The following is an 18,163-nucleotide window of genomic DNA, read 5'->3' on the forward strand; positions in this document are numbered from 1 at the left end:
AAGATGCCAAATCCGACGCAATACCGGGGATCGAACCCACAAACTTCTGTTTAGCTATTGGATCACTTCACAGTTGTGAATTTTATTTTTGATCTTTTAGAAAGTTTGGAGACAACTGAAGGTTTGAATAGTGCTTACGTTTCCAAATCTTGTTCTCCCCTCATCTACTCATAATCTACATATCTATAAATAAGTCACATAAATAACAAACCATTTAATTAAGAAAAAAAAATGTAGCTGATACTGCCAGAGCACTAGCTTGAATAGCGCTCAGGGGTTTCAAATGTAAAACGCAAACTGCAAACATGTACACCTTGTACTGTACTTTAGATAAAAGCATCCGCCAATTGAATAAATGTAAAAAAATGGAAATGTAAAATGTTTCGAAAACAGGATTTGATGTTCAAACTGTGATCCAGTTGAGTCCATTAAGATCAGGAGAAGTCTGCTTTTCTGTCCATCACCCGTGTTGGATTAGGAATAAAGATGTATGGAAACACTTTATGTCACAGTTGTTCTGAGGACATGCACTTAAGATCCATAAGATTGAAATGTCCGTGCTTTCCAGAGCTGCACTCTGATAGATGCGTATATATATGCGAGAGGCTGAAAGTTTTATACTTATGCGGGTGTACATATGTGTTATGGACCTTCCATAGCTGCGGTATAGAAAAACACTTACCGCTAATGCAAATAACAGGGCAGTATAAATCAGTGGCCTGGAGCAGGCAAGCGAATATTGTGTAATAGTTATTGCGAAATGAAGTGGCATTGGAATCAATACCTCACTATATCTCATTCGGCTGTGGTGGGCCACTGGAGGCAGGGGTCCTCTCTGCTGCCTCCATAGGGCACCATAAATCTGTCGGTGTGTCTGGGTGTGTGCGAGTCTGTGGCCTGTTATTAAACACGCTCGGTAATTAGCCCATTGCCCCAGAGCTGGTGTAATACAGTGACAGAAAACCAAACCTCGCATAAAAGTACTGTGTGCTGAAATATACGTGTCATTGAGTGCGATTTTGATTATGTGAGGAAGCACAAGGACGTTACATTAAGACATTAATGCATAAGATTTCCTTCCATCTCGTATTAGTCCTGTGCCAAAGTTGTGCAATTGGTTCCCACTTACAGATGTAGGCTACTTTAAAATATTACATATATTTTAATAAATATGATGCTTATGCTTAAGAAAATATACTACACTTAACATTTACATTTTGCAGTTGTATTTATGGTTTTAATATAAAGAAAATAAAATTCCCGCGCTGAAAGGGAACGCATGGTACCGTGCAAATAATTTGTGTTACATACTTGTTTGGTAAAATATGTTTTTTATTGTCACAAATGTTGCACAGAAATTCGGCTTGGTCTTTTTCCCGGTTTGTGCATTTCAAGGTTTATTCACAAGCTGATTTTATATGGTGTTGTCAAGTATGGCCTTGGGGCCAGAAATGATTGGGAACAGTCAGGAAGTATGCGAATAAGAATGCTGATCAGTCAACTTGCCGATTAGAGACCTTGGTGTTTTCTTTGAGACGGCTGATTGAAGTGGATGAGGAAAATTGAATTTCAGATTTGATTGAAGGCTGTTTGATTATGATTATTTCTTTGTGTGTCCTTTTTTAGGTCTGTGAGGAAACCTGGAAAGGGATTCCGCTCTTCGTCGGCTGTCGGTGAGTACGAAAACGCAAAAAACATTCAAAGTTTGTCCGACGTGCCGCGTGTAATTTTGCAACATGGCGTACAGTACATCTAGGGCAGATTTCCCACAATGCATTTAACAGGGGAGTGAATTGTCGCTGCTGTGGCAAAGACGTTTGTGCAGGTTTGGATCTGATAGTATATCTAAAGTGCCACACTACAATATTGATCTTTCACGCTGGAGTCATTTGCCATGTGCTATTCCTGGCCTCTGTCACTCACTGAGAACTATGGGTAAAAAATGTGATGCCACTGCATGACAAAATGTCACATCTTTGCAAGCAAGTGAAAGGGAAGTTGAAACCAGAGATCGAATGGATCCGAATAGCAAAATTAATATACCAGAGCTCTGTGCCATTAACGTTTTATTCAGGAAGAAAATAAATCAAAATGTAATCTAATATTTTAAATACAATAATTATATTCATAGATTTTCCAGTGTTATATACATGTATGTTTACCTTTGCAATTGAAAGTTCAGATGTGTAATTATTATGTATAAATACACACACATTTATTTATGTATTTAAGAAACAATTGTGAATGTATATTTCTTTATATATTTATATATTTTATATTATATATAGCCTACATAATATATATATATATATATATATATATATATATATATATATATATATATATATATATATAAATATTTTTTTATGCGTGTGTATTTATATATGCAGGTGCTGTTCATATAATTAGAATATTATCAAAAAGTTACCAACTGACCAATAGGTTATCCATATTGCTTGTACACTTTTTTCTACCACATCTTTTCCTTTCCTTCGCCTCTCTAATAATGTGCTTGAACACAGAACACTGTGAACAGCCAGCCTCTTTTGCAATGATCTTTTGTGTCTTGCTCTCCTTGTGCAAGGTTTCAAAAGTCGTCTTTTGGACAACTGTCAAGTCAGCAGTCTTCCCCATGATTGTTTAGCCTACAGAACTGGACTGAGACAATTTAAATGCATTTGCAGGTGTTTTGAGTTAATTATCTGATTAGAGTGTGGCACCAGGTGTCTTCATAATTAAACTTTTTCACAATATTCTAATTTTTTAGATCGAAAGTATGCAGGAGGGTAGATCTCCAGGAAATGGGTTTGTGACCACTGCTATTGAGTAACCATTTATGTTTCCTCAAATAACAATTCAGAAGAACCATTTTTTTTTTATACCTTTCTATAATCTAAAAAAACGTTTTTCACTACAACAAACCTTTTTTTTTAAACACATTGGTTTTCTATGGCATTAGAGTATAGCAACAATAGGGAATCAGGTTCCTATTTGAAGGAATATTTATAATGCGCTATTTAGAATATTTAGTAACACGTTTTAAGCATTCGTTTTTTAAAAAGCATTTATTTAGTTTTTTTTTCAAGGTGAGAGGGTGCCAAAACAATCTGTTTTAATGATGCCTGAAAAACGTTGCTCTGGTTTCACACTTTCCACCAAGACATATGATCCTAAAAGGAGTGCTGCTTTTTTAATACTTTTTATCAGAGCCCCACTGTTTTAAATGCAAGCGAGTAATTACCATATAAATATCAGGCTGTCTTTTATGAGAAATTTAAAGACACTTTTAGTGTAAAAAGCAGATGTTGAGGCAATCTCGCATAATTGGATATCAACATTATGTGGTTTTGCTAATCAACACCAATGAAGTGGCGTACTTGTATTTTTTTAAGTTTATTTTATTTATTAATCCACTCAAGTACAGTTTTATAGCTCTGAAGTGGTTGACTTGTAAACCAACAGGCCTGCTCTCTCAAAGGGGTGCCAGATGGAAAGCAAAAGTGTTTTGGCAACGTGTTTCTCAGCAAACCACACACACACACGTATAAGCTAACACTCTTCTCATTTGTAAACCGATGTTGATCCACTGGCCATTTGGGTGCTCGTCCACTCCTCCCGAGCCTAGCCTTGAACTTGGTGATGCTGGATGGAGGTCAAAGGTCATAGGTCACTCTGCGTGTCTGAGGTCCATCTTGTCGTGTGGATTATGAAGCAGTGGTTTGTTTGCACTTCTGTTCTGAAGGGTGGAGGACTCGGCACAGCCTCTGGCGATTGGGTTTACTTCATGTGTAAGCTGTGTGTTGAAGGTTCAGGGTTCATGACCTCTGACCTGCATCAGTGAAGGATGCATGATACAGCATGAGCAGTCCTAATGCCCTTCTCAATGAGTGAACAATAGACACTGCTATTGATCCACTGATGTTCGCTGTCTCACTGTTTAAAGAACACAGTCGGCTTGCTTTCGAACGTCTATTAGCAATATGTGTTTTGCTTATTTTGACTGTGTGATAACTTGACATATACAGAATGCGATGAATTGGGTTCCATTTGCAATATTTTTATTTATTGTATGTACACTAATGGATTTATGCCAGTGACCAGCGTATTTTTTCAGTTGTTTCCAATGAAAGCGCAGCGCTTTTCAAAAATGCCAGCAGCTGGCGGGTTTTGTCTAAGCTGAGCGCCAACACTCTTTGTTTTTTCCACGCTCAATGCTGAGGGCCAAGTGTTAAAAAATTTGGGTAAAACGCTCCGCTTGTCAATGTCACTTCTCACTCGGTGGAGAAGAGGCGGGACAAATATCAACAACCAAGTGGCGCATTGTTTAACGACTGATAACAAAACAGAAAAATTATAGCAACCACAAAGCTCAGCTGAAAAAAGCTGGCAAGTTCCTACAGTCAGCGTCCGCCTGCGTTTTCAGCTGAGATTAAACACTTTCGTGTACAAAACCCATTCGTTTTAAAGCCACTTAAATACTGCATTTTATTACGCACAAAACATGAACACGTTATATTGCGCACCGTAAACACAACCAAAGCTTCAAAAACACAAGAAAAACTGAAGCTTTAAGATGGTATGTCAAGTTTAAATTTGTTTAACTATTAAAATGTTAGCTCAAAACATTTACAATTTTATATTTGTGACCCTCCCTGTACATCGAAATCAATGATTGAAATTGAACTTATTCCCAATAAAATCAGATTTTAAAACTGTATTTTACATTTTGTTGTACGGTTTTATCCAAAGTGACATACCGTGCATACAAGCTACATCATTTTATGTAAAATGGGTCAATGGCGTGACATTAATTATTTTATGTCCGAAGGGATAAATTAAATGTAAAACGGTAAAAATTTCTAAATAAATTTGCAGATTACTTGCATACGGTCTCTTTTTTGAGGACAAAGTCTAAAATTTCTGGGTTTATTTCATTTTAAAAGAATATTTGGGGGATAGTTGCAAAAATGTTGTGTAACTGGTCTGTGTGAATTGATGTAACTAGTATTTTTTTATTAAAATATAAATATATTCATAAAATATGTGGAATTAAATATAATCATCTTGTTCAGTGTAATATGATTTTTTTACATACATTTTTACATCGTTTCTCAAAGATTATTTAGAGAACAGAGCTGTTTTCAGCATATGTCAGGACAAATATTACAAAAACGCATTTAGAAAATAAATTATATTTTAAAATATTTTTTTATGATTACGCTTACATGCCATCAAGGTGAAAAAAATATTTAATATTTGTCATGCTTTGGCACAATTGGCGCTATTAACAATATTTGACATTTTCAGGTCCATTCAGCCTTAACTTTCATAAAAAAGGTTCAAATGTATTTTTATTGCATAAAATTAACATAAATACACTGTGCATTGAAATAAACCTAATGCATGCTTTTAAAACAAGTTTAAAAAATCTCATCTTTCCAAACCGTTTTTGTCACTGACCCAAATACTGTACATATAAATTAAATATCTATAGGTCATTTTTAAATAACTTTTTTAATTATTTCTGGAAATACTCCAAATTTCTGCACTGCATACACCATTTTACCCCTAATCCTGACACATGAAGGATTTGTTTCTTCGCTGTCGCCTCATGTGATGCCTCTCTCTTTGCTTGAGTTATAATTACAATAAAACTGTGTAAAATACTCAAATTATACCGCATTTTAGCGACACAGGATAAACCCCCAGCACAAATTACAATAAATGGTTTGGTGAGGAGGTGGTGTTAGATTTCCTCAATCCACCCCATCCAAACCATGTCCAGCTCCTACAGTAATATCATCTCTCATCCTCCCCAGCTGACCCTGCAGTAGAAACATCTGGACATGGAAGTACAGAAAGCGGCCTAGAAATACATCAGCACAGCAGGCTCCGTTCACTTCTTTTACTTCCCCTCCCTTTCTCTCGTTCCACCTCCCTTGTGCTTTAAATCTGCTGGAGTGGTCAGAGGTAGAACAACATGTGGAGCGGTCGTTTTCTTTTTTCTTTTTTTTGTTTTCTCCCCTCTCCTTCCAGTGGAGATCCAGGCCAGTGATAATCCTTCTCTCTCCTCATTAAAGAGAGCTGAATAAACACAAGGCCTCTTTCAGTTGTTCCTGCAAATTTCCTCACCAGCCATCAGGAGACCTTCTAGCGGGCCGGCCCTTCAAAGGCCTGCGGGGCTTGAGGTGGCTCGGGGAGTGCTGGGTCAGGAACATTAGCTGCCACTGAGGGAGTCCGATCCGGCCCGGTACTCACTTAGCCTGCGGTCAGAAAGAGAGAGAGTCTGAGCATGTGAGAGACAGACCTATTAAATGAATAGTTTGTTTCAGTTGGCCCTTTTTTATATAGGTGAAAAGAATCCACTGATATTATAATTCTGGCTTACAATCGCTGATAACCGATACGTTGTATTTTTAATAAATTAAAAACTTTAAACTGAAGTTAGTGAACTTTATTCATATCTATGTGTGATAGGAACCCAGTGATATTTTTAATAAAAAGATGTAGTACCTAGAACTTAAACTTAAAATGAAAATAAAAATTTCAGTCTAAATAAAAAATGTTTGTGAGGATACATCTTTATAAATACTTTGGAGACAAATTTGTCCTCAGAAGTAAGCTAAATCTAAATAATACTACCCTTTAGGAACATTTGGGATGTCTTTATTTATGATATATGAAGTAAATAATGGTTTCTTTGAATATTTTGTAGCCCTGGGATAAGCACAAGGAAGTAATACACAATTTTTATATATTTTACAAATGCATTTAATCTCTCACTGGCCTCACACAGGTAGCAGTCACACAAAGTAAACTGTATTAACATATATTATACAAAAAAATTGATATAGTATCAAATAATAAATATTAAACTATATTTCAAAAAATAATATAATTTTGAATAACATATTACTTAATAAGAAGAAGGTTGTAATGGAGAGAGTTTAAGCTATATTTTAGTCTATGTCATTTACATTTATGCATTTGGCCTATGCTTTTATCCAAAGTGACTTACAAAGTATACATTTTTATATTTTTATCACCGTGCGTGTTCCATAAATTCGATAACATAACATTTATGTGACACTGTATTTATTCTTCATGCAAGTCACCTTACTTCCATAGTTTGGGAGCTTCATGATGGCGAATCTACAAACATCTAGAGTCCACAATGAATTATCCAGTATTGGCCAATAAATAGACGATATCATCCAATCCAAATATATTTTGCATGTCTAGTATGTGATGTCATTTGTTTTAGAGTTTTAATAACACATTCACTTAGTACAACAGCACCACACACTAATAAGGTTTTTCGGTGCAGGGCACTGACTCTAAATGAGTAGTAATACACCAGACACGGGCCAATCTTCTCCTCGGTTAAGTTAGAGCCTGTCGTCAGCCTTGTTTTAATTTACAGGCTGTGTAGTGACATTCATTTTCTCCTCTCTTCACTTCCTGCCCATCAGCTAAGAGAGGCAGCGGTTCACTAGCAGCGTTTGTGGAAGAGGCAATTAAACAGGCCGAATAACTGCGGTAACTTCAGCGGCGAGAGAAAAGAAGCCAGTGCTCTCGTTTAATTGCTTACTCAATAACTCTGTGGGATAAATTGATCAAATTGTGTCCCAAAAGGTAGTGAAGAAAAATTGCCTGGAAAATGCTTAAAACTTATCATCTTATCTGCTACTATTAAAGTTTATTGTATTCTATATAGTGCTCTTTATTTGTGTTATGTTACAACTGAAATGTTTTCCTGGTGACTCTATTGCAGTGCCCCAACCCAACTACTTTTACTATGCACTAAAATTATTTATACTTTTTATGTTATGGGAAAGTAAATACAGTTTAGTGCGCAGCAAAAAATATGCAAGTACAGTAAAATGCATACTGACTGAATGTTTTCCCATTGTATACTTAATTCATGATGCTTTATGTACTATTTAGTAAAATTGATATAATTGAATGTGTTAATTCAATTCTACTATTCATATTAAGATATAAGACATAAATGTGACATATGGATAAATCAGCTCAGTGGTAGAGCATTGCAAACCCAGCGAACACTAGTACTGATAAAAATGTATAGCTTGTAATGCACTGTAAGTCACTTTGGATAAAGGTGTCTGCCAAATGCATGAATAAAAATAAATAAATAAAAATAAAATATCATGAAAATCTGACTTTTTCCATATTTAAGTGCTATAATTTGGTCCCCAGTGCTTCAGTAAACGTAGAAAATATGAATAAGAACAACTCCGTAACTTAGTTTTTGTAAACCATTCTCTGCAACATTTAAAAAAATATAGGTCATTGAAATTTGGCTCCCCTTGTGATGTCAGAAGGGGATCTTATTATAATAACAACGCCCCTTAATCTGCACTATCCAACCACGGCACTGCCATTTAATGCAGAGATCAGCTCATTTGCATTTAAAGGGACACACCCATAACATTTTAACGTGCTATAATAAATTATCTATATGATATTTTGAGCTAGAAATTTACATACGTTCTCGGGGGACACCAACGATTTAGTTGGCAAACTTCTTGGCAAAAAGTCTTGTGAAATGTACCCTTTAAGAGTTGGCTAATTCGTATTTATTCATCCAAAAACAATAACAAAACCCAACCCCTAACCCCAACATCACAGGGGTCAAGGCAAAATGTAAAATTTATACAAATTAGCCACCTCGTAAAATACGTAAAAATTGCCATAAGATAGCGTTGGTAATATCAGCTGGAGTTTATGAATCTGCACTTTGAATTTTAACCGGAAGTTATAGGCCATCTGGGTACTTTAAGGAAACTTATTTTTAACATACTACCCCAGCAAGTAATAGGCTGATTTAGGTTGTCTATAGCCTCGATATAGCCTGGCTATGAGTAATCCACTTCTAGCCAAAATAGACTTATTTGGTTAGATTTGGATAGTTTTTGCCAAAATAACTTCTATCGTGTAAGCAAAGTCAACAGTGATTGTAAAATATTGCATTTATTTATTTACAGTAATATATTGCATTTATTTTTGGGCTGGTTAGATATTTCGTAACAGACAGGCCAAATTGTGCCTTGTTTTAGACTGGACATCTGGGCTGTGTTTTTGCACAGCTATTAGACGCCTTTTAAACGCAAAATTGCTTGCTTGGACATACTAATTCTAAATCTGAATACTATTTACAGATGGATAGTGTGCAGTTTTTGATGCAGTGTATACTCGAATGTATAGCAACGTATGTATAGCAGAAAAAAATAACTGAGAATCTCTAATTTAGGTGCACTTGATGTATGGGCCGAGTCTCGAGAGTTGGAATTTCATTGTATGTACATGCAAAATAATGTTTTAAATACATATACCCGTTTAAGGCAAAATGTGTGCCGTTTTTAAATTACACTTCATGTTCAGATGCATATGCCTGTGTGCTTTGAGGTGATTATGTGTGTGTACATGTGAAGGCCTTGTGGCCATCAGACTCCCATCAGTCCATTATTATTGGTTGAGCAGAGAGTCACTGGCAGAGTCTACCTGCCTAGAATACAAATGAGCACAGCAGGCCCGTGAACGGACAACACGCACACATTTACCATGGCCATGTAGTGATTGAACACTCACATTTACTGCATCTTCAGTGCTGGAGAGGAAAGAGACAAGATGGCGGCCACACGGGTGCGTAGACGTGTGCAGTGCACTTCATCAGCGGCTCGGCTACATCATAGCTTACACATACTGAACTAACGTCACACACTGCAGTGTACACACACACCACAAGAGCAAATATGGCCTTCTCGGTCCCCTTTTGGTCTTTTGTTCGCACACACACGTGAGGAGACATAGAGGACCGGTCATTATAGCATACAGAGCAAACACACAGTTCTGCTGCATTGGGAAAATGTGTGTCTGAGTCCATTTTCACCCATGTTGGTTTGCTACTCTGAATATAAAATAAGTTGGCTTTTGAAAATGTTGTTAGGTAGACTACAACTTATTAACAAGTACCGAGGTGCATTAAAGATGATACTTTAAGGGGACAGAATTTTAAAGGTCATATTTTAGGGCCAGTGTCAATAAGGTTGACAGCATCAAAATGTAGCACACACACAAAACATAAATAAATGAAGTAAATTATTGTGATAAGGACACTTTTAAAATATTATGTAAAAGGATTGGATCAGTTTTGCATACAAACCCCCCCCCATAAAACCCTGTAAGCAGCGCTAATTAATGAACACAGACATATTGATCAGCGCAGCCACATGGCTGAGTTGTAATGAGAAGCTGAACAGAAGCTGAAAATGTCAAAGCCAAAAGGTTTCCAAGGCTGAAGATAGAGAGAGGTGGACAGTCGGGTTGAGTTCAAGGCCAAGGAAAGAGACGCTGATCCCATGCACGGAGGGGGAATCGTGAATGGCGTGATGGGCTCAACGTGTCCAACATTCAGCCAGCTCTAAAGGACCCAAGGGAGAGCAGGGTCAGGAGTGCCCCCCAACCCCCTGCACATTACGGCACCATTTCGGGCCGCCTAGCACCTATTTCCTTCAATAAAAACTAATAACCTTCTCTGTCAGGAATCACAGCAACCCTTAAGTGTTGGACTGAAGGGGCCCATGCAGGATGGGCTGTAATTGCAGAACAGGCGTCCACCCCCCCAAACCCACAGACACACACACAAAAATCTACGTTTTACAGTCTGTTCCACTTGTCTGTGTGCGCTTTTTCATCCAGCCTGTCGGTCCTCGTAGCTTCGCCGCTGATTGCGTGCGCTGCTCGGACTCTGCAATCAGCCGAATGCCGTGGAGCTCAAGGACGTTTTTAATTGGAAGGAAGCTGCGAAATGGGGAATGGCACATTTTTGAAAAATTTAAAAGCAAGCCATTTACCCCAGAATTTTTTTTTTTAATTTACACTATTATTATTATTAGAGGCACCCGAAATAGCACATTTTTGTCAGATGCGCTTTTAAACATTGTTATAATAAATAACTAACACATTCGTGGTAGTTTTACTAACGAATGCTCCATTCCCAACCCTTTATCACATTCCCCCCTCTAGATTTTTTTCTCATTTTTAATGGCAGATGAATGAGATAAATGGCCCCTCTCTGTTGCCAACACTCGGGGCCCGGATCAATCCGAGGCCCGGCAGTAATTAACTCTTTGCTAAACTTACACCATTGATTTCCATTTAATGCTGAGCACCATGCTGTAAATGAAGACCGATACCTGGGCGCAGGGGTGGAGGACACTCTAGGGTGGCGAGTTGTGAGGACTTGGGGATCTGATAAATTGGGCCCCCTTTAATTGGGAGTGTAGCAGGCTTAGCAGAGCCTGTTCAGAGAAAAGGCTCAGCTGGGGCCTAATTGGGGTGGGTTGTACGCACCGGAGGGGACCCTGTCATTGTCTTTAGTTTGTTCCTGCGTTACTCCATGGGGACCAGGCTGCCAGCCAGCACAGCGACTTCTGTGATTTCTTATAGTTATGGTGAAATTGCCATGTGACCAGACAGCCCGGAGTAATCAAGGGCCCGCTTTCCTGCCGCCTTATCTCTTCCGATCTGTATATCCGTCTTTGCTTAGCAGAGCTGGGCGAGTTATTAAATACTCAAGGGCGTTAATGAATAGGATGCTTCTCTTGGCCTTGCTAAGTTTACGTATTACGGCAGTCCGTCAAAGGCTGCCTTTGTTTGCACTTTCTAATTGAATCTGTACAAACACGATCCCTCGTCCGAAGCCTCTGCGTCTGAGACACTGCAGATGGAGCTGTCCTAAAAGTTGTTTAACTTGGAGAACGTCAAATCTCATCTCAACGGCGTGCCGCTGATGGAGAGCAGAAACCGCGCTGAGCATTTCAACAGCAGCGGATAGATTCTAGGGTTTTGTTTTGGGTTTTTTTTCTCTTTCAATTTCATTTATTTCTGACTTTGATACATTCTTCAGAAGCATTAATGGTCCGGGCTAAGATCAGTTTACCGTCCTGTCGCCATATATCAGGGAAATAGATGGAATTTTGTATCAGATTGTATTATTAGTGTGATCCGCTCTGTTCTCTGTAATGTAATGGTTTGTCCATGGCTTGATGGCTCTTGTCTGAAACAGTTTCTCCATTGTTCCGTAGGCCCGGTGGGGTGCTCAATGTCTCACTTAAACTGCTGTCACTTGCCAGCCAATGAACTTGATTTTAAACTTAGGGAAATCCAATTGGAGTCTAATACACCATAATGGGCTGATCAATACTAATTATGGAGCCCCCACATCGAACAAAAGATATCACTCTGGGCTCCCATGCACTGGGAGGGTGTGTGTGAGTGTGCGTATGTGTTTGCATGTGTCTGTTGCTTGTGTGTGCTTGCATACGTGTATTTTAAGTTCTTTGCACCAGTTTGCACCAAGTGTGATATGTCAAGAACATGCACATAGTCTCCTTGGAATTGATGGCAACAAATGCACACATGTACTGCATTCACACATGCATGAAAGTGGATGAGAGAGGGGGCATTTTTCCCTATAAATGATATGGCATCTGTGTATCTTGGCTCCTGGGAGCCATTACAGATCTGAAATTGTTTTGTTAATGAGTTTCATGTTGTTAATTGATCAAGTGCTGGTAATTGTCTGATCCAGATTGTTGGTGAAGTGAAAGACCTATTAAAGACTCAATTTTAAGAAAATCGACCAATTTAAAAAGATTTAAAGGGAAAGGTGAAGATATATATGCATTTATAAATATTTAAATACTTTCATTTTTATTGCAATGGATTATCATAGTGCTTCAAACTTTCTGAGTGATTTTTTGTTACTTATAACTAACCTGTGTCAGAGTAATGTTTAGTAGTTCCGGCAGAGTAACCACAGGTGCAGTTTATTACATTAAGTTTCACTATGTGGGCATGTATAGCAAGATGTGTTTTCCTTCGGCTGGCGTATGTTTTCAGATGTTTCCAATGGATGTGCTGTGCCAAGCGTTACTGCATGCATTTTTCCACATTCACCGCTGAGTGCCCAAAGTTGAAAAATGTTAAACTTTGGGTGAAACGCTCCACTCATCAATGTCACTTTTCATAGTGGAAGAGGGGCAAATACCCCAACAACAAATCGGCACATCGTACAACTACTGATAATCAAAACAGAAGAATCATAGCAACCCAAAGCGCTTCGCTGAAGAAACGCTGGCAAGAATCCACAGTTGGCGTCCACTTGGCGTTTTCATTCATGTTTAACAATTTAGTGTACAAAATGCAGAATATTTGTCAAATAAACATATATTTTCGTTACTTTAACTTAAAAAATTAAATGAAACAATTTCAACTTGTTTTTATAAGTTATGTCAACTTATCACAGGTCAAAACTTAAAATAATAGGTTAAAAAATAGTTGCATGCTGCATTATTTACAGTGCAAAAAAAAAAATACTTACCTTTGATTTCTGTAATATCATTTATCTGCTGCTTCAGAATTAAACCAGGTAAAGGTAATTTTTATCGATCTGGATAAAAAGTCTGCATGCATATTCTTTCAAGAAAATGCAACGGTATTTATTCATTTTTAAATGTGCCAAATACTTTTTGGGCCACTTATATAAATTCGTGAAAGATCTTATCTTGGATGAATCCAGCTCTTGTCTTGAGCCTTGTCCTTTCAGGTTAAGTTTGGGACACAATATTTTCTGCTCCCTATCTCGCACTGCGCACAAAAATATGTTTGTGCGTGCATGTTTGTGTGCGCACACATGCTGTAATTGCATTAAGAGGATGACGCACTTTCTTACTCTGTTTAAACTCATTGTAATTGTCAGTGAATGGAGGGCTAGTATGGCGGTGTGAGGACAGGACAAAGATACATCAGTGGGACATCGTTCATAAAGCCAGACAAAATGAGACCGACCCTGTCTGGAATGTCACGTGCGCTGACACAAACCGCCTATGTGTGTTGACGCCCGAGTGGCATCCCTTCATTGTGACATGACTTTTATATGAAAGAGATAGACAAGGAGAGTTGGGAGGGTGGAGGGTAAAAGTATAATTTAAAGACAGATAGATAGACAGATTGATACCTGATAAATGATACCTGATAAATGAAGCCAGTCCAGGAAAAGTGCACAAGTGTGATGTGTGTGGTGACCCAGTGTGTTACCAACCCTAACCCTAAAAATTGTTAAAATGCTTATTTTTATGGCATCCCTGCAAAAAAAAGTTTTAATGAACTTTTTTTTTAAGAATATAAGATATGTGTTGATGGAAATACACTTACATGGACATTGATGAGGAAAACTGGTCTAAAAGTCTTATATGCATAATGGTTACATACTCTTATTTATTTTTTAATCAACATCATCCCAATTTTTTTTGTTTTGTATATATAAAAAACATTCCTTTATACTATTGACTGACTTTAAGACTTTTTTTGTACTTGGGTACTTTTGATTGTCCGTGTATTATGACGTCACACCACCACTTATCCTCATAATGGTCTAGTAGTCCATAAAAACACTTTCTATTTCATCAATAATAACTTGTACAACAGGTGCGTGGAAGCCTAAGGGTGTTAATGATGGAAGTCGCTACATAAAACGTTACATTAGTTTATAATCTCTTTCTCCAGATGAATAGGCTTGTTTTGCGTGGATGAATTGATATGTCGCCTGACGTCATGCATTAGCTTAATGGCATTGTTTCGACACATTGTGTCAGGATGTGTGAATACAACCCATGCACTCCCCCCACCCGATTCCCAATTGTTCTTTTCGTTTATTTTTTCTTGCCGTTCTTCATTCTTTACTCATATTTCTCACTATCTTGGACAGTCTCTCTCTCTCTCCTTCTCTCATCATTTTAATAGTGGACCTCAGTGCGGTTGCCATGTCGACCAGCCAGCATATTACTATGGCAACGGGTCTGTGCGGCGAGCTTGCTGATTAGGGAGAGATGTCTAGTGTAGCCTGGCTAACAGTGAGAGAGAGAGAGAGAGAGAGAGAGAGAGAGAGAGATTGTGTGTGTGTGTGTGTGTGTGTGTGTGTGTGTGTGTGTGTGTGTGTGTGTGTGTGTGTGTGTGTGTGTGTGTGTGTGTGTAAGGCCTTCTAGAATAAGAACTGGGTAGATATTTTTACAAGCCCAGATAAGTTTTTCATAAAGCCAATGCCACTAATGTGGGGCACATTTTTCTCAACAGGATGCATTTCAATGGTGTTGACCTGGGACACTCAAGTTAATTGTCTGTCTTTCTGTCTGTATTTGGCCTCTTTGTCTCCCTAATACTTCCTTTACATTCAGCGTTGTCCCTTCCTAGGTCTATTTGCATATCTTGTATAATCATCATTATTATTGCTCAAAACCTTTAATGCTTAACTGCATTGTTTATGGTATGAACATAAGAGCACCAGAGGGCTGAGATTGGCTTTTTCCTAAACCATTGCGCTTATGAAAGATGTATATTTATGATGGACCCAAATGATAACCAGGGACCAGAACATCAGTTAAGTGGGATTTTTTTTACTTGGATATTTAAGCAATGCCTTAGCAACTGCATGGCAACACACCTAAAACCTTATCAACCCATAAAAAATGCACTGGCACAATTTATTAGTGAGTTTGCATAGGCAAGAAATTGTTCAGTTTATTGATAATACAAAAATCAAGCATTTCCAGTCATGTTAGGGTTCGGGTTAGGTTAGGGTTAGGCGGTAGCCCAGCTGTGAAAGTATCCCATTAGCAGAGCAAATGGCTGTGGGTTCGATTCCCAGGGAACGCACATGATGCATTTCGAACGTAAATATAAGAGATATTTTGTGCAGCAGGAATGCTTCAAAAGCACCACAGCATCTAAATTAACAGCCAAATATCATATTGTTTAAGGCTATAAATGAGCTCTCCGCTGTCTTTGTGTGGATCTGGTTGGTCAAGTCTTCGCAGAAAGGGGAGGGAGGTCATAAAAAGAGCTTCGCCCACAGCGAGCGTGTTAATGAACAGCAAACAGGGGGCTGTACAAAGTTGTCTCACCTCTCCCGCACTTACCAGCGCCCACCCCAGACCTTCCTGATCTATCAGAAAAACTAATTACAAGATCTAATTATGGAGAGAGAGAGAGTGACCCATGCAGCTCGTTCAGGACAGTAATTACGCCTTATTTATTATTCATCTCACAGCCAAATAAGCCTGACATTTCAATAACAATAAAAGATGGGACATATTAAACAGAAACCTTACACAGAAATGTGTCCCGAGTAATTGGCCGCTTACTGATGAGAACCAGGCTGTTGTTATTTACATTATTGTGCCGTTTGTATCGTGGAAGGGCGACGACACCCTGATGTCGGTACGGAAAATGAACACGGAGAATGAGGTTGCACCGAGTTCTCAAATGTGGCTGACCCTCATCACAAGCCGACCATTATTTTTTAGTGCGGGTGCATTTATTAGGGAGCCTGATTTTAATGGCCATCTCGCTCTCTGTCGTGTCAGGTCTTCAGAGAGAGCGGCTCATGCGCATGGTCTCCACTGTCCGCCTCTTGAACCTGTGCGAGACAGATCGTGCCCCCACATGTGTATGTGTGTGGCCGATTGCTAAAATGGAATCACAAGATGACTTGGAATAATGTACGGAAAATGGATGCCGTTGTAGATGATGAAGGATATTTATCTGATGCTATAGCCTTTTATTACATATTAGTAGTTTATAACAGCAGTATTCATTTTTCATTTCACTCTCTCAAACTTCTGGTCTTTCCTGCATCTTGCATTTCTGCAGTCCACACCCCCTCCCCGACCGGCCGCTGCAACAGCTCATTAGGGCCGAACGCTTCTGCTGGTCTCATTGGCTGCGCTGAAGGTGAAGGAATAGCACATAATTATGAAGTGGAGATGGCATTACGCTCATCAGGAATTATGGATGAGTTTCTGGGCGCCGGCCCCGGTGTCGATTCAACACGGACCCCGGCACAGGGAGGACGTTGTGATTGGAGATAGAGAATGGGGGGTGGGGAGGGGGGTTACAGGTAGAAAGGTCACCTAGAGGAACAGTGTCCCTCATCAGTCAGTATTCACACCCATAGCTCACATCCTCAAGCGACACACACACTTATTCAGAAGCCATATCACCAGTCACTGCTGACACTTGTGTCCTCCAACCTTGTATACTGGTTGCTAAGGCAACCGTCACCATCTTGGCTCACCCTACTACAGCCACAGAGGGCACCTCGGATAACATCACTCAAATATGAACTTATTATTATGCAATCTCAGAGTGCATTGTAAAAGACATTGACCGCGTTTACATGCACCCTCATAAAGTGATTTTAATGGGATTTGGGCAATATTGCGATTGTACTTTACCTCATGTAAACAAAATAATTCAATAAAAATAATTTGACTAAAATCATGATCTCACGGCAAGTCGTTAAAGTCACAAGAAATTTGGTGTTTGATTTCGTGTCCATGGCACGAAATTCAGCTTTTTTCGTGCCTTGAGCACAAATGTCTTTTTCATGTCAGTCTAACAAATTTCTAAATAGTGACTTTCTTTTTCGTGTCATTTTATGTATTGTTTTCTCTTTTTTTTTCTATTTTTAAATCTTTGTCGTTTGGGGTTAGATTTGGGGTTTGGCTTAGGATTTACTTTCATGTATTGGTTTCTACATGTTTTTCTTCGGCTTTTAAAACTATAATAATCTGGAGTTGGGGTTAGAGTTGGGTTTTGGATGTCTAAAAATTTAGCAGAAAGTGATTCTAACCCCAACCTCAAGCGACAATGGTTAGAAAATAGGAAAAAGAATGAGAAAACAATACATAAAATGCCACGAAAAAGAAAGTTGTGCCACGGACACGAAAACTATTTATAAAAAAATTTTCGACTGACACGAAAAAGACATTTGTGCTTAAGGTACAAAGCTACATTTCATGCAATGGACAGAAAAAAAAAATTGTGACTTTAACTCAACCCTTCATGAGATCAGACTTTCATAATCGCAGCAAGTATAATCGTATTAAAACCAATGGCGTACGAACATTTTAATCGGACATGTAAGCACTTTAATCGCATTTGTTTTTTGTCATGCACCTTAAGTGCAAATTCATTTTAAACTTGACATTAGTTTAAAGTTTTCTCTGAACTCTGTCAACATGACTCGCTGTCAGCAGTCTGCCTTCGTCCATAAACGGCTCAAATAACGCGACAGTAG

The 18,163-nt window shown here is 38.5% G+C and overlaps 1 long non-coding RNA gene across 1 annotated transcript in view; it reads left to right on the forward strand.

The window, feature by feature from the left end:
- LOC135743724 (uncharacterized) overlaps nucleotides 1-18,163 on the forward strand; it is a 39,457-nt gene that overhangs the window by 15,651 nt on the left and 5,643 nt on the right. The window contains exon 2 of the long non-coding RNA XR_010530566.1: nucleotides 1,627-1,673. This is a non-coding gene — a long non-coding RNA (uncharacterized lncRNA). The remainder of the gene's footprint in view (nucleotides 1-1,626; nucleotides 1,674-18,163) is intronic.

This window comes from Paramisgurnus dabryanus, chromosome 2, assembly GCF_030506205.2.
Source record: "Paramisgurnus dabryanus chromosome 2, PD_genome_1.1, whole genome shotgun sequence".
Classification (NCBI taxonomy): domain Eukaryota; kingdom Metazoa; phylum Chordata; class Actinopteri; order Cypriniformes; family Cobitidae; genus Paramisgurnus; species Paramisgurnus dabryanus.